At 42.0% G+C, this 25,971-nt stretch overlaps 1 pseudogene; it reads left to right on the forward strand.

Moving 5' to 3' along the window:
- Positions 1-24,444: 24,444 nt before the first annotated feature.
- Positions 24,445-24,562, forward strand: LOC126419987 (5S ribosomal RNA; annotated as a pseudogene).
- The last annotated feature ends 1,409 nt before the right edge of the window (positions 24,563-25,971 follow it).

A 25,971-nucleotide genomic window follows, 5' to 3' on the forward strand; every position in this document is an offset into this window, starting at 1 on the left:
ATTATAAGCAGTTAATAATTTCTCTGCACCACATTAATGTGAAGCAGCTTAGAGGAATCCTCAGCCTGAGTGGACGATACACGAAGTTTATAAGTATGTTGAACTTGTTAAAAAAAAAACAAGGCTTTATCGCAATGGACTGAAGAATGCCAATGGAGATTTGAAGAAATTAAATGACAGTTGCGTAATCCGTAATTAGTATCACATCCAGACTTGAATAAAGAGTTCTACATGGCCTGTTACACTTAAAATTCTTGATCAGGTGTAGATCTGTACCAACTCGACGAGACTGATGATGATAACAAAAATGTTCAAATGTGTGTGAAATCGTATGGGACTTAACCGCTAAGGTCATCAGTCCCTAAGCTTACACACTACTTAACCTAAATTATCCTAAGGACAAATACACACACCCATGCCCGAAGGAGGACTCGAACCTCCTCCAGAACCAGCCCCACTGTCCATGACTGCAGCACCTTAGACCGCTCAGCTAATCCCACGTGGCGATGATAACATGAAAACCATCACAGCAAAGCTCTTTCAAAATGAGAGCAGCAATATGTTCCCATGGGGATTCACCAGTTTTAGATATCACTAAGCAGACAGAGTCACTAATAAAGTAGCGAAACGTAAGGCATTGTACTTCCCAAAATACCTTACCAGATACACTTTTGAGGATGCCAGTGGGTATAGAAGCTATCAATGTAAATAGTCCAAAAGGAGAGGAATTGGGTATTAATTTACTTAAAGAAGCAAAGTATGAATCCTATTTGATTAAGTTACTTGAGAATATTTGAGGGGAGCAAACCAAAGATCCAGCATTGAATAGCGTTAAAATGAAGCATGTTTGTTCAATGGAAGAGAAATTTAGAAAGAACTACTTGATTCATCTAAATATTTTTTATCGGTGCGTGAATGAATCATAACAGGACTGGAGATAGTGTATTCCAGAACATGCAGCTGCAAACTTGGTGTGATGCACTCGCCTGAGTAAGGCACATCTTGGCGCAGATTAATGTTTAGAGAAGCTCAAAAGAGAAGGTATATTTTTTGGAATGATTAAAAAGATTCGCAAGATTCTGGACATGTGTGGTGTAGTTCAGAAGGTGGAAGACAACTACCTTTAGACACCAAGGACCTATGTACTCTACAATACAAAAAAGCATAAGGGATGTTGTGACGATGGATTTACTTTGTTCTCTTCCTCCCCACGGAAATTTCATGTGGGTCATGATGATGCAAGAGGTGTGTTCAAAGTATGTGAAGTTCTTCCTGCTGAGAAGAACAAATAGCAAGATTATGTCAGTAAAACTGGCGAACCATTACGTCACAAACGTATGAGAGCCTAAATGTATTCTGATAGACAACAGTCAACAATTTATTTCAAGAGAGCGAAAAGCAATTCTATGGATCAACAACACTGAGGGAGTCTTAATGGCTCTAACCCAGCAGCAAGAATTATGAAAGAAGTGGACTACATGAGACAAACATATGGCCAAAACAAACACACTTAGTGGAAGTAATATATAGAAGACATTGAAGGATTGATAAACAGCATGTCACATGTCACAAATGGATTCGCACCATGTGAAATTCTGCTTAATTGTGTCCTTGCAAGTATATTTTTTGAAGTTTTAAGTAATTCTCCTGCCACAAATCGAATGGAGGATGAAAAAATAGACTCAATCTTGGAACAGTTAAATGCAAAGGCTCAGCAGGGAAAGAAATGTCAAGATATGATAGTGTACCTCATTAAATATGAAATAGGGGATCTTTTGTTAATTAAAATTCATGTAAGTTAGAGGAAGGTGAATGAAAAGATACACAATTTTCACCATGAGAACAAAGATCCGTATCATATTGAGTGTCCAAATACTGTCATCCAGGATACACAATTTTCACCATGAGAACAAAGATCCATATCATATTGAGTGTCCACATATTGTCATCCTGGAAGCTATGAACTCTGATAAAAATGATGGCAAGTACCAATTTGAGAACACCAAGCCTTATGATTGGGAACATGGGTTGTGATAACCACGTTAATTACTTCTAGCCACTATATAGGGCAGTATAAATCTGCAGTTATGTGACTATGTAGTCAGCTTAGTTTGTACACTCACATTTCCTGAATAACATGGAATATTATATTAAATCTTGTGTCATTAGTTAGAAAAAAAATTTCTTGTGTGTTAAGATCTATGGATTGAGGACACCCAAGTAGAGTGATAGTTTGTGTAGTATTGATAAGCTCAGTCATTCTATATAATCTGACATAGTGCCTGTATTTTGTGTATACAGGGTGTCCCAGGAGGAATGGTCAGTGCTCAGGGATATGATAGGAATGATCACTCGAAGTAAGAAAGTCAAGTAAACATGGGCTATAAAACACACACTTTACGAGCTATGAGTGCCGCTTCATCTTCGATACTGTGAAAAAATGTCTGCTACTGTATGCTCGTTGTTTTTTAATATTTTGGGAGGAGGTACTGTGGACCAAAATAAGATAAAAGCTCCAGTAAACATGGGCTCTAAAATGAATGTCCTAAAAGCTATGAGCATTTGTTCATCTTTGCTACTGTGAAACACATCTGTTCTGCTGAACAAGTGCACATAGTTCTTAAGGAATGCATTTTAGAGCCCATGTTTACTGTACAATGTTTTCTAGTTCTGGTCCATACTGTCCCTCCGAAAATATGAAATGCAAAGTAGAAGAAACTTGTTTCAAAATATCGAACATGTGGTCATGGCCCTTAAGGTATAAATCTTAGAGCCCATGATTATTATACTTTTTTGCTTGGAATAATCGTTCCCATCCTAATCTTCAATACTGACGATTCTCCCTGGGGCAACCTGTATATAATAAGATTTGTAATGTGTATGCATTTTTGCTTCGAGGGAGATAGATGGTTGGATTATAGATGTTAATTACTATAATCGTTCAGCAAGATAGTGTATATTTGCAAAGTGCACAATATTTGTGATGTGTACTAGTTCATTTGATGGTTTTCCTATGTTACTTAATTTCATTTTTTGTTACTTAATATTAGTTGAGTGCACCGCAAGGGCTAATAGTGTCAAATATAAACTGAATGTATGATGTGTAGGTTAGGTGTAGGTCAGCACTGATAGAGCACTGAAACAACTGTTTCATGTACATGATGGATGGATTACAGTGAGGCAGAGGTGCTGATATACTGAGTGGGTGTTGAAACTGTCATACTCTCTAACAGCAACCTCTGAATCTGCGTGGCTGGTGCCACAACAAATCATCCCTCCTCACTTCTTCCAGTAAACAAACGTCCATTGGTGTGAGCAGTGAGTAGCGAAAATTTTGCTTGTGTGGATGGCTGAGAGCTCATATGCGAGTGCATAATTTTTTCGGTACTATCAACTACATATAATATGACTGTATTCTTTGTGGAGCTTGTGTAATTGTACTTCCTTTTCAGGGACTTAAGTAATAATATATTTTGTTATATATGCTTTCTTTGCCTTTGTGACTTATATCTGACTAATAATGTAATTTCGTTTTCCTTATAATGGGCAGCACTCCAGATAGATCTACATATGTATATAATTTCTTTGACATGAATTATAATTTTATATTTTCTTAATTTTAGTCTAATTTTCATGGTATACCTACGTGGTTATTAACCAGCTGTGGCTGCATTCATGGGACAGTGTACCCTGCTCTCTTGTCTCTGCTACTGGAGGGACATTATTTCTTGTTTTTCGCAATTTTCTCCAGAATTCGAAAACATTTCTGTGTTGGAATTTAAGCATATTGAAGTTTCACCTATCTCATGGCAGCATAGATAGTCGCCTCTTGGAGAGCGCAGATAGTGGTTGTTGAGACTCATGGTTCAGGCTCCATGAAGTGTGTCACATGGAGTGCCAACATTCTGTCTGCATAAGTGCAGTTTGCAGCATTTTGATGAATTAATTAAAGTCTTTACTACAGAAGTTGCTTACATCAGTGTTGACTGCTCAGTATTAGTGAGTTATTTGAGTTCAGAATATTCTGAAATCGTGCTTATGTCATGTCATGAGACAATAATCACCACTGTCATAACAGCTATGGAACAAGTACCACGGACTGCATTAAATCTAAGTGAATATGCTGAGCAAAAGAGAGACGTATAATTTGTCAAAACCCATGAGAATAGATACCTTTATTTTGAGAACTATACCAATAAACTATGTCGGCCGGTGTGGCCGAGCGGTTCTAGGCACTTCAGCCTGGAACCGCGCGACCGCTACGGTCGCAGGTTCGAATCATGCCTCGGGCATGGATGTATGTGCTGTCCTTAGGTTAGTTAGGTTTAAGTAGTTCTAAGTTCTAGGGGACTGATGACCTCAGATGTTAAGTCCCATAGTGCTCAGAGCCATTTGAGCCAATAAACTGTCAAACAGCTGCATCATAAACACTCATATATGCAGTCTTGAAAATTATTAGTAATGTGACTATGATGGATTAATGTTAACTGCAAGAACTACGTTACATATCTAAAATTATAGCAGCCTACACTGAAGAGCCATAAACTGGTAGAGTCACGCGTATTCAAATACAGAGATATGTAAGCAGGCAGAATACGGCGCTGCGGTCGACAACGCCTATGTAACACAAAAAGTGTCTGGCGCAGTTGTTAGATCGGTTATTGCTGCTACAATGGCAGGTTGATAAGATTTAAGTGGGTTTCAACGTGGTGTTATAGTCGGCGCACGAGCGACAGGACACAGCATCTCCGAGGTAATGATGAAGTGGGGATTTTCCTGTAGGACCATTTCACGAGTGTACCGTGAATATCAGGAATCCGGTAAAACATCAGATCTCCGACATTGCTGTGGCCGGAAAAAGATCTTGCAAGAACCGGACCAGCGACGACTGAAGACAATCGTTCAACGTGACAGAAGTGCATCTCTTCCGCAAATAGCTGGAGATTTCATTGCTGGGCCATCAACAAGTATCATCGTGTGAACCATTCAACGAAACGACATCGAAATGGGCTTTCGAAGCTGAAGGCCAACTCGTGTAACCTTGATGACTGCACGACACAATGCTTTATGCCTCGCCTGGGCTCGTCAACACCGACATTGGACTGTTGATGACTGGAAACATGTATCCTGGTCGGACGAGTCTCGTTTCAAATTGTATCGAGTGGATGGGTATGTACAGGTATGGAGACAACCGCATAAATCCATGGACCCTGCATCTCCATTGTGCATTCCGACTGACTTGGACAATTCCAGCAGGACAATGTGACAGCCCACATGTCCAGAATAGCTACAGAGTGGCTCCAGGAACACTCTTCTACATCTACATCCATACTCCGCAAGCCACCTGACGGTGTGTGGCGGAGGGTACCTTGAGTACCTCTAGCGGTTCTCCCTTCTATACCAGTCTCGTATTGTTCGTGGATAGGAGGATTGTCGGTATGCCTCTGTGTGGGCTCTAATCTCTCTGATTTTGTCCTCATGGTCTCTTCGCGAGATATACGTAGGAGGGAGCAATATACTGCTTGACTCCTCGGTGAAGGTATGTTCTCGAAACTTCAACAAAAGCCCGTACCGAGCTACTGAGCGTCTCTCCTGCAGAGTCTTCCACTGGAGTTTATCTATCATCTCCGTAACGCTTTCGCGATTACTAAATGATCCTGTAACGAAGCGCGCTGCTCTCCGTTGGATCTTCTCTATCTCTTCTATCAACCCTATCTGGTACGGATCCCACACTGCTGAGCAGTAATCAAGCAGTGAGCGAACAAGCGTACTGTAACCTACTTCCTTTGTTTTCGGATTGCATTTCCTTAGGATTCTTCCAATGAATCTCAGTCTGACATCTGCTTTACCGACGATCAACTTTATATGATCATTCCATTTTAAATCACTCCCAGATAATTTATGGAATTAACTGCTTCCAGTTGCTGATCTGCTATATTGTAGCTAAATGATAAAGAATATTTCTTTCTATGTATTCGCAGCACATTACACTTGTCTACATTGAGATTCAATTGCCATTCCCTGCACCATGCGTCAATTCACTGCAGATCCTCCTGCATTTCAGTACAATTTTCCATTGTTACAACCTCTCGATATACCACATCATCATCCGCAAAAAGCCTCAGTGAACATCCGATGTCATCCACAAGGTCATTTATGTATATTGTGAATAGCAAGAGTCCTACGACACTCCCCTGCGGCACACCTGAAATCAATCTTACTTCGGAAGACTTCTCTCCATTGAGAATGACACGCTGCGTTCTGTTATCTAGGAACTCTTCAATCCAATCACACAATTGGTCTGATAGTCCATATGCTCTTACTTGGTTCATTAAACGACTGTGGGGAACTGTATCGAACGCCTTGCGGAAGTCAAGAAACACGGCATCTACCTGGGAACCCGTGTCTATGGCCCTCTGAGTCTCGTGGACGAATAGCACGAGCTGGGTTCCACACGATCGTCTTTTTCGGAAGCCATGCTGATTCCTACAGAGTAGATTTCGAGTCTCCAGAAAAGTCATTATACTCGAACATAATACGTGTTCCAAAATTCTACAACTGAGAGACGTTAGAGATATAGGCCTATAGTTCTGCACATCTGTTCGACGTCCCTTCTTGAAAACGGGGATGACCTGTGCCCTTTTCCAATCCTTTGGAACGTTACGCTCTTCTAGAGACCTACGGTACACCGCTGCAAGAAGGGGGGCAAGTTCCTTCACGTACTCTGTGTAAAATCGAACTGGTACTCCATCAGGTCCAGCGGCCTTTCCTCTTTTGAGCGATTTTAATTGTTTCTCTATCCCTCTGTCGTCTATTTCGATATCTACCATTTTGTCATCTGTGCGACAATCTAGAAAAGGAACTACAGTGCAGTCTTCCTCTGTGAAACAGCTTTGGAAAAAGACATTTAGTATTTCGGCCTTTAGGCTGTCATCCTCTGTTTCAGTACCATTTTGGTGACAGAGTGTCTGTACATTTTGTTTTGATCCACCTACCGCTTTGACATAAGACCAAAATTTCTTAGGATTTTCTGCCAAGTCAGAACGCCTCTCGCATAACCTCTAGCATAGCCCTCCTCACGCTACATTTCGCTTCGCGTAATTTTTGTTTGTCTGCAAGGCTCTCCAAGTGTGCCTACTCGGACATTGCTGACGGAGCGGCCACATGTCCACTCACAGGCAGAGCGGGCGATGCCACACGGCCATCCTCCACATTGGCCCTCCGCCTCGTGCGCCGTGAACGCCGCTGAACCCGCCACTCCCCTTGGGGAGAAGGTGGCCCAACCACGCCCGGTACCCGCGAAGATGTCTCGACAGCAAGGACAGTGGATGAAGCATGTAACACCTGGGGTGTACCATGCGATGCACCAGACTCCCCACTGCCGCTACACTCCGAGGCAGCAGCCTGAAGACGGCTGACCGCGGCCATCAACACGTTCAGCTGTTCGCGAACAGTGGCCAGCTCCTCCTGCGTCCGTACACTGCAGTCACACGTCCTATCCATCCTAAGAAATCAATTTACTGTAGAGAGTTAATCAACTTTTAACTGGACTGCTAATTCACTAAAGGCGACTGATAGTTGACTAAACTGTGGTTGCTAGACACTTCTTGTAGAAAACAATGAAAATAGCACTACCTGTCTCTGGACTGTATTGAAAACAAACAATAGCACTACTGGCACTATGGTTGACTAAAGGGACTCTCTCTGACTGTAATCAAAACAAACACGAAAACTATGGAACACTACTACTAGCACTCGACAATTAAAGCTTCCTAAAAGCAAAAACACGCGGAAGAAGAAGTGGCAGGTAAGAAAATACAGTTAATACTTAAATTAACGTAGCTCGCTGCACAGCAGACGTGAAGCAGACGGCAGTTACGACGACACTTCCACTGGCCACCAAACTCCCAGACATGAACATTATTGTGCACATCTGGGATGCCGTGCAGCGTACTGTTCAGAAGAGATATCCACCCCCTCGTGCTCGTACGGATTTAAGGACAGCCCCGCAGGATTCATGGTGTCAGTTCCCTCCAGCACAACTTCAGACATTAGTCGAATCCAAGCCACGTTGTGATGCAGCACTTCTGTGTGCTCTTGGGGGCCTGCACAATATTAGGCAGGTGTACCAGTTTCTTTGGCCCTTCAGTGTATTTGGAAAGTGGATTGTATGTACTTGTGTGTTGCAAGTAATTGAACTGAATGATTAACACTTCAACAGTACACATCAGCATATTTCAAATGACTATGTGACTGAAATGTCAATAAATGACCTTGTAGATCATATGATAATATTAGTGTGAGCGGTGCAGCCCATCTTGTGAGTTCATCATACAATGCACTTCAATGGCTTCCAGTTATATGTGACTATCAGTGTGTACTTTCCAAACTGCCACAACTAATATAGAATTACCGGATTCTGTAGTTAGCTGGCAGTGGGAGTATAATCATGGAACCATGTAGTGGAATTTAGGTACATGGTCATATAGTCACCAATTCATGTGATTGTGTTTATGTAACGTTGAGCAACAGTCACATTATGAAGAGAGATTGTATCTACTATTTTAATGCCTGGAGTTAAACCATTCTTTCTTAAATAAATCATTTCTTTATGTCAAGGTAATGCAACTGGAAATAGAAGAATCGAAGTCAAACAACGAAAACTGAAATATATAGCAAAGACAACTGCCACAAAATAAGAATACAAACAGCTACTGGAAAAAGACGAGGCCATTACAGATGTGTAAGCAGGGTTTACAAATTACTTCGAACACAGTGTTGACAGGAAGTGCAAAATGGCTAAGCAGGAATGGCTAGAGGACAAATGTAAGGATCTACACTAGGGGAAAGATAGATACTGCCTATAGTAAAATGAAAGAGGCGTTTGGAGAAAAGAGAAGTAAATGTCTGAATATCAAGAGCTCAGATAGAAAACTAGTCCTAAGCAAAGAAGGGAGTGCTGAAAGGTGGAAGGAGTGTATAGAGAGTCTACACAATGGAGAAGAACTTGAAGGTAGTGTTATACAAATGGAAGAAGACATAGATGAGAATGAGGTGAGAGATATGATACTGTGAAAAGAATTTGACAGAGCATTGAATGGCCTAAGTCAAAGTAAGGCTCCAGGAGTAGACGACATTCAGTCAGAATTAATGACAGCCTTAGGACAGCCAGCCATGATAAAACTCTTTCATCTGGTGTGGAAGATGTATGAGACACGCGAAATACCCTCAGACTTCAAGAAGAATTTAATAATTCCAGTTCCAAAGAAACCAGGTGCTCACTGGTTTGAATATTATCGAGCTATCAGTTTAATAATTCAAGGTTCACGGCTGCAAAATACTGACACGAATTCTGTATAGAAGAATGGAAAAACTGGTAGAAGCCGACCTCGGGGAAGATTAGTTTGGATTGCAGAGAAATATAGGAACACGCAAGGCAATAATGACGTTACGATTTATTTTAGACAAGCAGGTTAAAGAAGTTTATAGCATTTGTAGACTCAGAGAAAGCGTTTGACAATGTTAGCTGGAATACACTCTTCAAAATTCTGAAGGTACCAGGGGTAAAATACAGGGAGCGAAAGGCTGTTCACAACATGACCAGTAACCAGATGGCAAATATAAGAGCCGAGGGAATGAAAGGGAAGCAATGGTTGAGAAGGGAGAGCTGTAGCATAACCCCAATGTTATTCAATCTGTACACTGAGCGAGCACTGTGGGAAACCAAAGTAAAATTTGTGGAAGGAAATATAGTTCAGGGAGAACAACTTTGAGGTTTGCCAAAGACATGCTAATTCTGTCAGAGACAGGAAAGGACTTGGAAGAGCAATTGGATGAAATAGACAGCATCTTGAAAGGAGGCTATAAGATGAACGTCAGCAAAATCAAAACAAGGATAATTAAATGTGTTTGAATTAAATCAGGTGATGCTAAGGAAATTAGATTAGGAAATGAGACAGTTAAAGTAGTAGATAAGTTTTGCCATTGGGGCAGCAAAATAACTGATGATGGTCGAATGTGGATTGACAATGGCAAGTAAAGTGTTTCTGAAGAAAAGAAATGAATTAGCTATGAATATAGATTTAAGTGTTAGGAAGTCTTTTTTTTAATTTATTTGTGTGCAGTGTAGGCTTGTAAGGAAGTGAAATGTGGACGATAGACAGTTTAGACAAGAGAAGCTTTTGGAATGTGGTGCTGCAGAAGACCAATACGGAATACAGGGAGTAACTCACAATTGGTTCACCTCTTACTTTAGCAACAGGCAGCAAAATGTCATTATTCACAATGTTGATAATGGCTATGATGTGGGGTCTGAGTGGGGTACTGTCAAGTGGGGGGTGCCCCAGGGACCAGTGTTGGGACCACTCCTGTTCCTTATTTATGTAAATGATATGACCTCTAGTATTACAGGTAACTCTAAAATATTTCTGTTTGCTGATGACACTAGCTTGGTAGTAAAGGATGTTGTGTGCAACATTGGCTCGGTTTCAAATAGTGCAGTTCATGACCTACGTTCATGGCTTGTAGAAAATAAAGTAAAACTAAATCACAGTAAGACTCAGTTTTTACAGTTTCTAACACACAATTCAACAAAACCTGATGTTTTAATTTCACAGGATGGGCATATGATTAGTGAAACTGAACAGTTCAAATTTCTAGGTGTTCAGATAGATAGTAGGCTGTCATGGAAAGCCCACATTCAAGATCTTCTTCTAAGACTTAATATTGCTATTTTTACTATTTGAACGGTATCAGAAGTGAGCTGTCGTTCGACACAAAAATTAGTCTACATTGCTTTTTTCATTTGCTTATGTTGTATGGTTTTATATTTTGGGGTAACACTTCCCAATCTAAAAGGATATTTTTGGCTCAGAAACAGGCGGTTAGGGCAATAAGTGGGGTAAGTTCACAAAACTCTTGTCAACTGCTGTTCACAAGTCTGGGTATTTTGACACTGGCCTCTCAATACATATATTCCTTTCTGTCATTTCTTGTAACAATATTAGCTTATTCCCAAGAATAAGCAGCTATCACTCGGTTAATACTCGCAGAAATCAAACCTGCATTTGGATCGGACTTCCTCAACTCTTGTGCAGAAAGGTCTGCAGCATCCATTTTCAGTAAGCTACCACTCGAATACAAAAATCTTAGCAGTAATTCAGGAGCTTTCAAATCGAAACTGAAGAGTTTCCTCATGGGTCACTTCTTCAATTCTGTAAAGGAGTTCCTTGAAAAATTAAGCTGATTCTTATTGTATTGTTGATTGCGTTTACTTAAACTTATGGACTGACTTTTTTCGGGTTCATAAACATTTATTTTTATCTGTCATTACTTTTATGTAGTAATTTCATGTACTGACATGTCCCATGACCTTGGAGATTTGCTCCTCAATTTGGATCTATGGAACTTGATGTGTAAATAAAATTAAAGATAAAACAATGCTGAAGATAAGGTGGGTAGAGCATATAACCAATGAGGAGGTAATGGACAGAATTGGGGAGAAAAGATATTTGTGGCACAGCCCGACTAGAAGAAGGGATCAGATGACAGGACACATTCTGAGATATCAAGGGATCACCAGCTTGGTATTGGAGGAAAGTGTGGGGGGCAAAAATTATAGAGGGAGACCAAGAGATGAATATAGTAAGCAGTTTCAGAAAGATGTAAGTTGCAGTTGTTATTCGAAGATGAAGAGGCTTGCACAGGATAGAGTAGATTGGACAGCTGTATCATACCAGTCTTTGGATTGAAGACAACAACAATGACATGAAAAAATATAGATACAAAAGGGAAACTCAAGATATCTGCATTTACTGCAAATAGCCTACAGTCAGCTGCCTAAAGCTAGTGGAGAGGTAGCTCACAGACTAGTCTTACCTGTACCTGGTGTATGGTGAGCAACTTAACGTGTTTAATCAGGTTCACTGCTGGCTGCTGCCCTCCCTCATGTGTACAGCCATTGCACACTGGAGCTCCGAGTCAGCTAGAGGTGCTGGCCGCATGCACACTGCCTGAGGCTGGTGGGGTCAGTCACTGCTGTGGCTAGCATGGCGCCAAGTGTAACCTATCCTCCAGGCATCTCATGACAGGCAACGGAGTGGTAGCAGCACGTGAGGGCTTCCAATCATGGTATTTGCTTAGATAATAAAATATTCCTTTCCCATTCCATCCTGCAACATGCATGCAGTAGTAAGTCCTTAAACATTATTTACAATAATCTGCATGTGTCTTTGGATGATGATTTTGAAAAGTAACCCTGATGATGTTGTCTGGTGTGAGCACAAGCTCCCTACAGTGGCTATGGGTTTTCAAAAGTTCCTTATCCATGTTTAACAACGATAAATGTTATAATACACTAAAATATATCATTAAGTCTCTTTTACAAGGAAACTATCTCACATTTCATACGAGTGTATACTTAGCACAGCTTTGGTGATGTCTTTATGGCGTTTTCAACTTAATACTGGTACACACACGTCTGGAGTAACGTTCCTACATAAACAGACTATACTATCTCTCGTGGATTGTTTTAATTTACCCACCATTTTTTTACACTAGACTGTGTCCACTGTAATGTCATAGTGTCTGACTTACCTTTGGCAGCTATGTGTGATAGTGATTTCACAGTGTGTCACTCATACTGAGTCACGCATTGTAGCGATAAAGATTAGGTTGGCACAAATGTAGAGCCAGCCATATTGGATCATAAATTACGTTATTTAAGAAAAGGCTATCTTGGAAAAATATCAGGCAGCCACCTTGGTTCATAAGTTAGATCCCAAATAACCGTAGCATAGCAGCACAAGTGGCCTTCTTGTAGACAGAGGAGGGGGCAGTGGAGGGGAAAGTTGGGAGATAACGATGAGAGGTGGGTTTTGCTTGCATAAGGGACGTAAATAATTGTGTTGAAACCTGCTCTGCTTCACTACTCACGCTGTCGCATCCTTTCCACTCCTTCCCCCACCAAGAAATGTTCTCATTAGTTGGTTTTTTTACCTACATCTTCACGTAATAATTTTATTATCTTGCATGGTTCAAAATATTGTAGAAACTAATTGGGTTTAAAACAGAACATTACATTCTTATTTGGTCAAAAATTTAACCATTTTAAGGTTTATAAAACTACATAAAGAGGTGTTTTTTTGAATCTGCCTTTAAAGCTTTCCACCAGTGACTGGCTCACCCTTCTAGGCCTTTGATTGTTATGTAAAAGACATGAAGGCGTCCACATTCTCCCCCGACTGCAGTACTGCAAGATGTTATTTAATCATGAGAGAAATGTTATTTCAATATATCAGTACCGTTACAGTCGCTAAGTAGCATCCAGAAATCTGCAGTTGGACAAGCAAACTGTAGGTCTACTAGCCAACTGTAAGCTAACAAGCATTATGCACTCATTTAAATATATGGCCGAAAGAGCAGGACTTCAGGAATTGTGAAACGAACCCTGTCATTAAGGACCATGTGCCACAATGAGCACAGATTTACTACGAGTTGGGGAAACTCACAGACGTCTATTGCCTATTGAGGCCTAAGCACTGTGGTGTGTGTGTGTGAGACAGACGAGAACCTACACTATAGGGAAACCCAGTAGAAGCCATTTGTGGCCAAGGAGACATAGCAGTGTTAAATATGGCAGACCTAAGATCGGCAATAAAGGGAAATATTTATAAAAACTATTTAATTCTGTAGTAATGCAGGGAATGAAACCTCAGTAATTTTAATCTACCATCCTTCATAAAATTTCATGGTGATCCCAATAAAACTTGAATATCGGTTATATCTATAATAGTTTAGGATTTACTGTTAAAGTGAAATTAACATGTTTTGTAACAAAGACCTGAATGCTAAAATTTGAACGCTCTCTCTTGATCTTAACGATCGACCTTTCATACAGAAGCGCATCACTAAAATGACAAATATTGTAAATATCAATTTTGTAACCTTATTTGCTTCAAAGATATAGTAAATTTAAACTATCAGTATTTTTAGTTAAGCATCAGATCATCATTCCCTCCACAAAAAAACATATTGAATGCTGACAGCATGACACCATATTGAATCTTTAGATAATAGAATATTTGTTGTAGAGTTTAGCGCACTATAGTTACTTTTGTTCTTTATTTATTTTTAAGAAAGTAGATTGGTGCAAGGCTACTGGCCGTGGCATTCAAAGCTAAGAAGGAAATTGTATTGATTTATGTAAAAGAATTTAACGTTTATTATGTAATGGATATTATTGTTACTTTATTTAGAACATGAAAGTGGTCAAGCTTTGATTATTTAAATATGTTAAAATGTAAATAATGTCGAATAAGTTGTAGCCAATCAGATGGATGGCCTCAGGAAAGGGAACTGCCCCAGTCAGTTGAGCAAGGATATTCGGAGCGCGGGAAACGCGGTCGGGGACAGACAGAGGGTCAGTGCTGGTGCAGACGCGAAAGCTGACAGGTTGGCTGGAGACACCAAAGTGGACAGATCAGATTGAGACGCGAAAGCGGACAGTCGGTCTTTAAACTGCTGCAAAGTGAAACAACTTAGAAAATTTCGCGTTGTGTGGTATCATGGGACTTTGTCTCTGAGGGGTGTGCAGCCGCGCGTAGTAGTGGGACAAGGTTCGTGCCACCCCACGTCCCATTGTTGCCAAATTTATTCAATATGGCGGCGATGACGTCATCCAAGATGGTGGCGTGTAGACTTGGCAACAATGCATGACGTCATCCAATATGGCGGATTTTGGCGGGAAAATAAGCCAATTGGGCTATCTCCACTAAACAAACTCTCCAGAAAAAAGGTAGTAAATTTGAATTTTGGCGGGAAAATAGGTCAATTGGGCTTTGTCCACTAACCTAACCCTCCAGAAAAAATTGGCACCAAATTCAAATTCCAACATGATAATGCCTGCAAAACTGTACTTGTCTTTGTTATTATTCATTATTATTGATTATCGTCTATTAACATTCATTATCCATTATTATTATTTATTATTATTTATATCATGCACATGTGTATGCGGTCCAACTGGCTTAGTCCATATCTCAGCCACCAGGGAGTGCCACTGTGACGTCATTCAAGAAGGCGGATTTTGGCGGGGAGAAAGCCGATTGGGCCACATGCACTCAATTACGGTTATGACCTTAAATTCTCCTGCACATTCAGTCATTGTCAAACCATCGCCATGTGTTCGATCATCGAGATGAATGTGGGTGATAGGGCAGCTTTCAATAACTGCATTTCATGTAGACAATCGAGGCAGGACTGTAGCCACAGTTCACTACATGAGGTGTGGAAGCGTATGATAATGGAGGAGTGTCGGAGGAATTAATACAAGAATTCTGTTCAGCAGATTTCGGCAATGCAGAGGGATGGAGGCGGGATGGATCCCGTAAGCAGCATATGCTCATGTGCATGCGCAAACTGCAGACATATTTACCATCAAGCATTCACTCTTCCAAAATGCAAGAGACGTCCAGTTGATGTCAATTCACTTCGGTCTAAACATATTCGTATACTCCGTATATACCATTGAAGACCATCCTGCAGAATGTGTTCTATCGATGAGTTATTGGTGTTTGACCGTGACGAGTTTAACAGTTGTGTAGTTTGCAAGCATACAGCCGAGGACTGCCTCCATAGCCTCCTACATGTGGAATGGAAGCGCTCATTAATGCTCGAACACATGAACAAAAATACTGTGCTCCAAATAAATTCTTTGCAGCGAGATGCTATAAAAATGCATTCCCCATCTCATGGAAACATCTGCTATTGTTGGAACTGCTTGCCTTTTCTAAAGCCTACATCTAAGCTCCCAACCCAGAAGAGACAACTGCCTCTTATCCAGCAGAGCGAAGAACTGATCTAGTTCACGAGTTCACCGCTAGAGTACACTTCAATAGGTCACATAGTCACATCATTCAGCTAATAGGAGCACAGCATCATGATGACGTAGGTGGCTTGTATACAAGAAGGACTCAGCAGCTCCTTGATCTTTGTTCCAGTCAGTCAGTCCAGATGAAGCGTCACTCGCCACAGCAGAATAGGAGGAAGAAGCAGCAGAAAAGTAAATCCCAAAATTATTAATATTATTAATATTATTATTATTATTATTTCTATGCCAACAACATATGATGCTTATGAATATTCGTCTTTGTCCTGTAGCTGCACCCGTGACGCCAGCATCAGCAGGTTCCAGCCTGTCCCGGTCCTGTCCTGTAGCTGCACCCGTGACATCAGCATCAGCAGATTCCAACCTGCCCCGGCCCACTCACATGTAGACCTCGGACTCGTCCACGCAGGATCCTGTAGAACAGCTTTATTTTGTATGCATTTCCCCCCTCCCTGCCCTCCCCATGTCGTAATTGGTGGGAATAGGACGCAGTCTGTGCTGGGCTGCTGGATAGGATGGACATACATCTTCATTTTGTACGCATTGTTTATTTGAACAATTTGAGTTGTCATAGGCAGTAGGTCTATCCAGTGTGTTCACCATGAGGTCCAGATTCCAATTGACCTAATTCACAACACAACTGTCAGAGAGTGATGTTGTCCCTCCCCTCTCCCCTCCCATGACACAGTACAAGATGGCGATCTGTGGGAAAAATGGAGGGAAAAGGACTCACTCTGTGTCCAGCTGCTGGCCTGGCAGGATGGACGTAATTGTTTACTGTGTTCAATGGATGAGTTGTCTGTGCAGAAAATGAGGAGTATACTAGCTGTAGCCATACGTGTGAGGACTTGTCAATAGCAGTGACATTTGGTGAAGATGGATATGTTTCATGAAATAATGAAGATGCAGCCGGATGGGGCTAAGCTACATGTCGCAACACATACTGATAAATACTTGTGCTGTAACTGTAGGTCATTCAATAAAAGTCTAGTCAGGGTTACGAAGTGCAAGAGGCAAGACGTTCGCACACACCAGGGCGTGGCCACTTCGAACCGGCGTGGAGACTTGGGCAGGGACCGTACTGGCTCACGGCATGGCCGTGTGGTAGCTGCAGAGCCACACGCTAAGCACTTCCCGCTGCATTGGAAATACCCTGCTCCTGCTTCCCATCCGTAGTGCACAGATACCGTTTGTCGCTGACATGAACTGCTTCAGGAGTTATTACATCTGGTGTTGCAAAATATTGTCACATACATAATTTGAAAGTGTCACTGGAACTCAATATACCACTGCATAAAAAGTGAGAGGGAGCTTCGCGTTACGGAGATGCTGAACAAGCTCCAGTGGCGGACACTTCAAGAAAGGCGTTACGCAATACGGAGAGGTTTATTATCGAAATTACGAGAGAGCACATTCCGGGAAGAGATGGGCAACATATTACTACCGCCCACATATATCTCGCGTAATGATCACAACGAAAAGATCCGAGAAATTAGAGCAAATACGGAGACTTACAAGCAGTCGTTCTTCCCATGCACAATTCGTGAATGGAACAGGGAAGGGGGGATCAGATAGTGGTACAATAAGTACCCTCCGCCACACACCGTAAGGTGGCTCGCGGAGTATAGATGTAGATGTAGATGTAGATGTGAGAATATTTAAACAATTACGTGTTGTTTACTCCGAGAAATATCACCAATGGCGCAGCTGAACACAGACTCTAAAAAGTTCATGACACACTTGCGAAACCGGTTCTGAGACACTTTGCGCGCTTTTGTGGGAAATACCCTTGTCTTTGAGCACAAGCTCCTTCAGGAGTTGCTGAATCCAATCGAATATCTCCTTAAAAGCACTTTCAAAAATATCGCTGCACAGTAGTTTGCTTCAATTTTGCGATGTATATCGCCACACTTGAACACAGATTCTAAAAAAAAAAAACATCACGGCACACTTGTGAAATCTGCCTGAGACAAATCATACGCTTTTGCAAGAAACAGATCCCGAAAACGATATCAGCTGCAATATCTGATTTTACACACCAAAACATGATATTTGGAAGTAGAAACAAATTGTAACTCTAAACAGAATGCACACTACTTTTAGAGTCTTAGCTGCTTGTTTGAAGGCACTGCGAGAGAGAGAGAGATTTCTGAGTCCTACTGCTTCTGTGGTGTTCAACACATTACTGAAACGGTGAATGGGCTTAGTTTATATTTGCTACTGCTGTAGTCAGGGATGTTATTTTACACAATTCTCGAAGCGGACACTGGTGTCTGAGCACAAATGGGAAAATCAGAACAATTTGAAGCACTGTCCTACAGTCGAGAAAAATGGCTGGAATTTTCGGTGAATTTCCCACAGCTGCTGGTCTGGAGATGCTCTACAGCCACAATGGCGGACGAGGGACAGCATCTCACCAGAGGTGGATGGTCTACTTGGATGTGTCTCTGATCACTCGAACAAAGAAGATGTCGCGTGACTCTCAGACGCCACAGAACTTTCTGTAGATCCCATCTTGTTCAACATTCTCTGTAGAGGCTCCTATCCACCGCACAAAGGATGTCTTATGAATAGAGTATTCTGATTGGTTCTTACTGAATTTATCTGCCAAATTGCTGCTGCTGCCAGTGTGGGAGCACTCTCCGACATTTTTTTTCTGCAGTCGGACAAATTAAGAGACTTTTAGCGGCAAAAATATTGTGTACACATCGAAAACAACATACAGCAGTCATATCGTACTGACAGTTAAACCGTACAAAAGTGGTCTAGTGAAATACGGAAACTAGCACCAAAGACACTTCTTCAATTGCACTGCTATACTACTGTCGAGGAGCATGAATTTTTCAGTGCGAAACCCATCTCTAACCATGCTGTATCACTACATACCATATCGATGTAATAAACACTATTCGTTTTCTGCACCATACAAAATCATTACTTCTGCATCCTGCATATAGCTATCGACCACCAGTCACTCATACATAGACTGCAAGGACGGACAGATCACAAAAACATAAATGCTTGCGCCGTATATAGTCCTTGCAGCACTAAATATTTCTTGCGAGCTCTGACAGTCACCCACTGTGATAGTCATGAGTCAAATGCCCCGCTCATACGCTGACCAGACAAGTGATCAGAGTGCCCTCATTCTCCAAACTGGTGTACAAAGGCTGGGCTGGTTCCCCTTGCACAGAGATTTTAGTGTTTCCGGCCCAGACCTACTTGTGTGGTTGCTGCCATGCTTTCTACAGCCATCTCCAGACTCTGTGATTACAAGAACATATGTTTTTTCAAGTGGTTTGCCAGAATATCATACCATTTACGCGATAATTCTCGGTAACAGTCACACAGCAATATGCTACCCATCGCTAACAGTATAATTCCGAAGATGAAAACTGAAAATTATAGCTCTAGAAACCCAAAACTTTAGCGAGATGGAAAGTAATGCAAACCACTGAGTAGCAAAAAACAAATCTTGTGTGTGAAGATCTTTACGTAAAAACTCGAAAATATAGAGGAAACTGGTTGTTCCATTCGTATTTTTTTTATCGAATGCCAGTGTCAGTGACATAACAGATTCCAAATCATCCTTGTACTATACACGCTCAACTAAGGTGTATCTCATTTCTAGAGAACCTGCAAACGACGTCTCTCCCAGCTTTGTTCCCTATCTAGCTGCACACAACACACACCACAACCAATGCTCTCTCAAGCAAATTAAGACGGGGAAATAACAGAAGCAGTCGACTGGACAATTTACATTGGAGGGAATAACTGTACAGCGCAAAAACTCGCCTATATTGAATCTTCTCAAAGAACACACGCGATCTCAAAGGCTGCCTCACAATTACTGAGTATCAATTTGCTATTCAGCTGTCTAGAGGGTGATACGGTTAGCTCAGCTACATTCCTGTACTCCAGCCATCCAATTCGGATGGCTCCCGCCGTAAGCTGGAAATAGTTGGAAATGTCAATCGTTCCAGTCACGGGCTACCGCTGCAACGCGCGCTCTCGTTCCCAGGCAGAATCGTTATAGGAAACCAGCCACATGCGTTTTGTCACTGTACTTACAATTAAATATTGCGATTAAAGCCTCATACTGATAACATTCAGCAATGAGCGAAGTATCTGAAGTACCGCCTCCTGACGACGGTGGCTCTGGAAATAGCAAAATATGTAGGAGTCTTATGACTGGACATAATTTGCCATGTAAAAAAAATCTTTCATTCCGTTATGGCTATTGCATTTTTCCACGTCAAATCCATACCTTCCTTACGACAGGAGACAGTTATTTTCTTTGCACATTTAGGAACACACACATACTTTATAAGCCTGCTGATCATAGTGAATCTGTCACATATCCCCTACTAACAATAACACTTGGAGAAGTGGTAAGGCCGAACAATACTGATCGAAAATCTGTATGGATGGATATGTCTTATTCGTTTTTTTCTTGCGAGTGGTATCAGTATGTCTTAGGAAGAGAGATGTAATCGTCTTATAAGCGACCAGCTATTAAAAAAACACGATAGCAACGACTATGTTACTGTCACAAGCGGTCTTCGTTCTGCTGGTGCACATGAATACCCATGTCAAACACATACAAGCGTTAGAAATCGAGGTGTGGTATAGCTACATTGTACTTACATTGTATGATTACGGCCACTAGTGAATCGTATTCGTGGCACTCTCATGTCTCGAAATGGGTCACCTTTTTTGAATCTATATGCTACAGTAAAACTTCAACAAGGTATTGTAGGCTGCCCCTATGCATCTTGTAACTGTTCCTCCGTTCCTGTCCCACCCTCCCTGCAGCTTTCTGCATGTGATCGTTCCAATTTAAGTCAGAAATGAGCAGAAGTGAGAGAGAATGATATCTGCCACCTTCTGCAACATGTGTAGAAACTGGGTGCGCTGAGTCAACGTGACAGGACCACGTTTTGACTATTTGGTGGAAATGTGAAAATCTTGTCATAGTTCCGCCAACTACGAGGTCACTCCAAAAGAAATGCACGCTATTTTTGTAAAAATACAGTTTCCATTCTGCATATGTGAAAGTTTTACAGTGTCTAGATACATCCTTCCCGCTTGTTTTCAAACTTAGTTCAACCTGTTCCCGTGAGTGGCGCCGTCACAGCATGTCTTCAAGATGGCTGCTACACTTGACATTTGTCAGAAGCAATGCGCTGTCATAGAATTCCTGTGCTGTGAAAACGAGACAGTGGGGAAAAATGTGTATGGAGGTGCTGCTGTGAATCGCAGTACAGTTAGTTGGGGGCAAGCAGATTACGTGATGAAAGCGGCAATATTGAGGATTGTCCTTGCAATGGTAGGCCTCGTACTGCACACACACCAGACAATGTGCAGAGAGTTAACGAATTGGTGACTTCTCACATACGCATCACAGTGAACAAATTGTCACACTACTTTGGGATAGGGGAAGAAAGTGTTTGCAGAATACTGAAAGCGTTAGCGTTAAAAAAGGTTTGTGCCAGGTGGGTTCCCAGGCTGTTGACAGTGGCTCACAAAAAAACAAGAAAAACGGTATGCAGTGAACTTTTGGAACAGTACGAGAATGGTGGAGATGAATTTCTTGGAAGAACTGTGACAAGTGATGAAACATGGCTCCATCACTTTTCACAAGAGATGAAGAGGCAATCAATGGAGTGGCATCATGCAAATTCACCCAAGAAAAAAAAAAAAATTCAAAACCACACCTTCTGCTGGAAAAGTTATGGCTACGGTGTTTTTCGATTCTGAAGGACTCTTGCTTTTGGACATCATGCCAAGTGGAACCACCATATGTGACGACACTGAAGAAACTTCAAGCTCGACTGAGTCGTGTTCGACCACATCAGCAAAAGCAGGATGTTTTGCTGTTGCACGACAATGCACGCCCACATGTCAGTCAAAAAACCATGGAAGCTATCACAAAACTTGGATGGACAACACTGAAACACCCACCTTACAGTCCTGACCTGGCTCCATGTGACTATCATCTCTTTGGGAAACTGAAAGACTCTCTTCGCGGAACAAGGTTTGAAGATGATGACTCCCTTGAGCATGCTGCCAAACAGTGGCTCCAACAGGTTGGTCCAGAATTTTACCGTGTGGGTATACAGGCGCTGGTTCCAAAATGGCGTAAGGCAGTTGAGAGGGATGGAAATTATGTGGAGAAATGAAAATATTGTTCCTAAAGGATGTATCTACACACTGTAAAACTTTCAAACATTTATAATAAAAGATGGATTTTTAAAAAATTTGTGAATTTCTTTTGGAGTGACCCTCGTATGTACGATGTGTAAGGCCAATACCAAATGAAGCTTCCTCCTGCAGCGTGACGTAGTAGTAGAAAAAGACAGTACGAGATCAGGAAGAAGAAGGACGAGGATTTTTCTACTGCATTGAAGTACGTTCCCAAACTCATACAGGTACTGCAGTTCGAAGGAGATCTGCGTCCCTGATGGTGTATTCACGTCTGTCACCCAAACATTCTCTCTATCGTCGATATTTTGTACAATTCAATGAAGCATAAAAACTATGAACTATAAAAACTCCGCTAACGTCATCTGGTAGAGAAATTGCTAAGTTTTTATTGCATCCCTGTCTTACGATATATATAGTTATATCGAAAACAAATACCGAATATGTGCTGGTATCAAGCAAATGTGCTGAGCCCCACTAAGTATATAGGTGTTGATCCACTCGGTGATCGATGTCGCCTGCACAGACCAGTGTAAAGAGTCATCACCTGTGCTGTAGGAGGACCATATCCCACAGACTATCAGTCCCAAGAGAGGGTCCCTATGTTATTGTTTGATACATTGTTTTTTTTCTGCTGTCTTCCAAGAAGCATATGGCACAGCTTTGTATACCGACATACATTTTGTTTTCTCCACCATTACTTGGGGGTCTCAGCCAGGTTCTAAACTAAATTAAAATTTTTCGATTCATTGGCTCAGACTGAAAGCTAGACATCGCACAGTGTAAATCATGTTGCTGCTGCTCCCATGACACACACACACACACACACACACACACACACACACACACACACACACACACACACAGAAACACACAGGATTATTTTAAGCAAAAAAACTGTTACAACATGTGAAAGAGTTTTGTGGCATTCTGGAGCGTTTCCAAACAGCTGTCCAAAGGTGATTGTCAGCCTCTACATTTAAACTCATCTTTCACAGTGATGGTATAGCAGATGGCTCAGTGTTCCATTTCGATCGATTCCTCATACTGCTGTCATGTATGCTATCACTGTTTTGGGGCTACCCATCCCCAGAAAGTGTTGCCCCTCCACAAAGACTCTTTCCCCATCTCAAAAAAGCGATGTCAGTCTGTTATTATGTGCTAATCAACAGCATACCACTGGGTGGGTGGGATGGAGAAGACACCGTCGATGTATGTCAATAAACAACAACAAAGTTGATAGCGTAATCAATTTTAGCAAGAATTACAGAAGAATGCTGAAGATTAGATGGGTAGATCACATAAATAATGAGGAGGTATTGAATAGGATTGGGGAGAAGAGAAATTTGTGGCACAGCTTGACTAGAAGAAGGGATCAGTTGGTAGGACATCTTCTGAGGCATCAAGGGATCACCAATTTAGTATTGGAGGGCAGCGTGAAGGGTAAAAATCGTAGAGGGAGACCAAGAGATGAATACACTAAGCAGATTCAGAAGGATGTAGATTGCAGTAGTTACTGGGAGATGAAGAAGCTTGCACAGGATAGAGTAGCATGGAGAGCTGCATCAAACCAGTCTCAGGACTGAAGACCACAACAAAAAACAAATTTTAGCAATTTCAATGCTAACAAATGATGCAGCAGCATGCCTCCCAATTTCTGCATCATCGCTAAAACCACCCCTCCTCTACTTTGAGAGTACCATACACTAGCTTACGAATGTAGACAGATGACTGTGCAGTTCACCCATTCATTGTTAATTCTCGAACATATACCAGACACCATCCTACATATTTCTAGCACGTTGATCATAGCGCGTGATGTACGATGTTTCCCTATATGGATGGGAGTCACAGAGCTTTCTCACATTCTTAGCATAAAGTTAGAGATTGAAAGATCTCCTTACATTGTCTTTGAGCAAACCTCCCTGCAACACTGTCACCGATTTAATTTGCAGCTGACCAGAAGTAGACCGCTAAATTCCACGTCTCGTGAAGGAACAGAGCAAACTGAGCCTGTAAGTGCTGTTATGCACCAATCTTACTCACAGCACCCATTTCTCCAGATGAACACATGTCGAGGAGGTTAGCACCTCTTATCGGCGTACAGTAGATATGAAAGTGTTGTGATGATATAACAGATGGTTAAGAATAAGAAGAAACATTAGGTTTAATGCTTGATGGAGGTCCAGACAGATGTAGTGTGAAGCATTTTCATAAATCAACTGAGCTATCAGTTCTAAAGTATTGTTCTGGTGCCCTGTGTCAGTACCAAGAAGGTATTCGTAAGAGAGAATATAAATGCTGTGTCGTTTTTGTGACTAGTTGAATAATGAAGTGTGCAGCACTGCATGTGGGGCAACGGCCTTGCCGCAGTGGATACACCGGTTCCCGTCGGATCACCGAAGTTAAGCGCTGTCGGGCGTGGCCGGCACTTGGATGGGTGGCCATCCGAGCCGCCATGCGCTGTTGCCGTTTCTCGGGGTGCACTCAGCCTCGTGATGCCAACTGAGGAACTACTCGACCGAATAGTAGCGGCTCCGGTCAAAGAAAACCATCATAACGACCGGGAGTGAGGTGTGCTGACCACACACCCCTCCTAACTGCTTCCTCATCTGAGGATGACACGGCGGTCGGATGGTCCCGATGGGCCACTTGTATCCTGAAGACGGAGTGCAGTACTGCATGTAATATAACACAAAAAGGCTCTCAATGGCTAAGTGCAAATACTCGTAAGTAAACTTCATAGTACATAGCAAATGCAATTTACAACAACTGTCGCCACGCGGGATTAGCCGAGCGGTCTGAGGCGCTGCAGTCATGGGCTGTGCGGCTGGTCCCGGCGGAGGTTCGAGTCCTCCCTCGGGCATAGGTGTGTGTGTTTGTCCTTAGGATAATTTAGGTTAAGTAGTGCGTAAGCTTAGGGACTGATGACCTTAGCAGTTAAGTCCCATAAGATTTCACACACACACAGACACAACAACTGTCTGTTCACTTCTCAGAGTTCACTAAACGATGTTCCCCGTCTATGCCAGCCCTGGACGAAGATTTACAACCACGTGGCTTAGAGCTGCTCTTCCCTCTCCCAAGTAGGCTTCTGTCCGTTGTCGCCTGGTCATTGGCAGATTGTACTCGGCCGACAATTGGCCGAGGTGAAGTCGATATCTTCGTCCTCAGCACCGTCCGTTGGGTTGGCTTGGGTTGTTTGGGGGAAGAGACCAAACAGTGAGGTCATCGGTCGCATCGAATTAGGAAAGGATGGAGAAGGAAGTCAGCCATGCCCTTTCAAAGGAACCATCCCAGCATTCGCCTGAAACGATTTAGGGAAATCATGGAAAACCTAAATCAGGATGGCCGGACGCGGGACTGAACCGTCGTCCTCCCGAATGCGAGTCCAGTGCGCTGACCACTGCGCCACCCTGCTCGGTCTACAGCGCCATCTGTGGCCTTGGTGGAACTCGCACAAGTGGTGGGTCGCTATGGCACTGGCCGCAGCTCGCATCTTTCCTTCTTGGCTGTGTCTTGTTTGGATGACACAGCAATAAACACATGTACTCCTACGGCTATCTGGTTCCACACTTAAGACACGCTATACTGTCAGAGAGGTGCGGTTTTCGACCTATTAGTCGTGTGGAATGCAGTGCTGTTAAAATTCCAATGTAAGAAATATATTTCCAGTGCATGAGATACATTCTCCTTGGAGGTTTCTCTATCACAAACTATGGTGACAAACTGTAAAATGAAGAAACTACTACCTTAAAACATTGATTCTTTGTGACACAAGTGCATTATAACTTTCCAGAGGTGTATAGCACCCATTGTTCACATCCAATCACGGTTCAGAAATTATAATAATCTCGCATTAGTCCTATAAAAAAAAGAGA

Source organism: Schistocerca serialis, chromosome 9 (assembly GCF_023864345.2).
Source record: "Schistocerca serialis cubense isolate TAMUIC-IGC-003099 chromosome 9, iqSchSeri2.2, whole genome shotgun sequence".
Classification (NCBI taxonomy): domain Eukaryota; kingdom Metazoa; phylum Arthropoda; class Insecta; order Orthoptera; family Acrididae; genus Schistocerca; species Schistocerca serialis.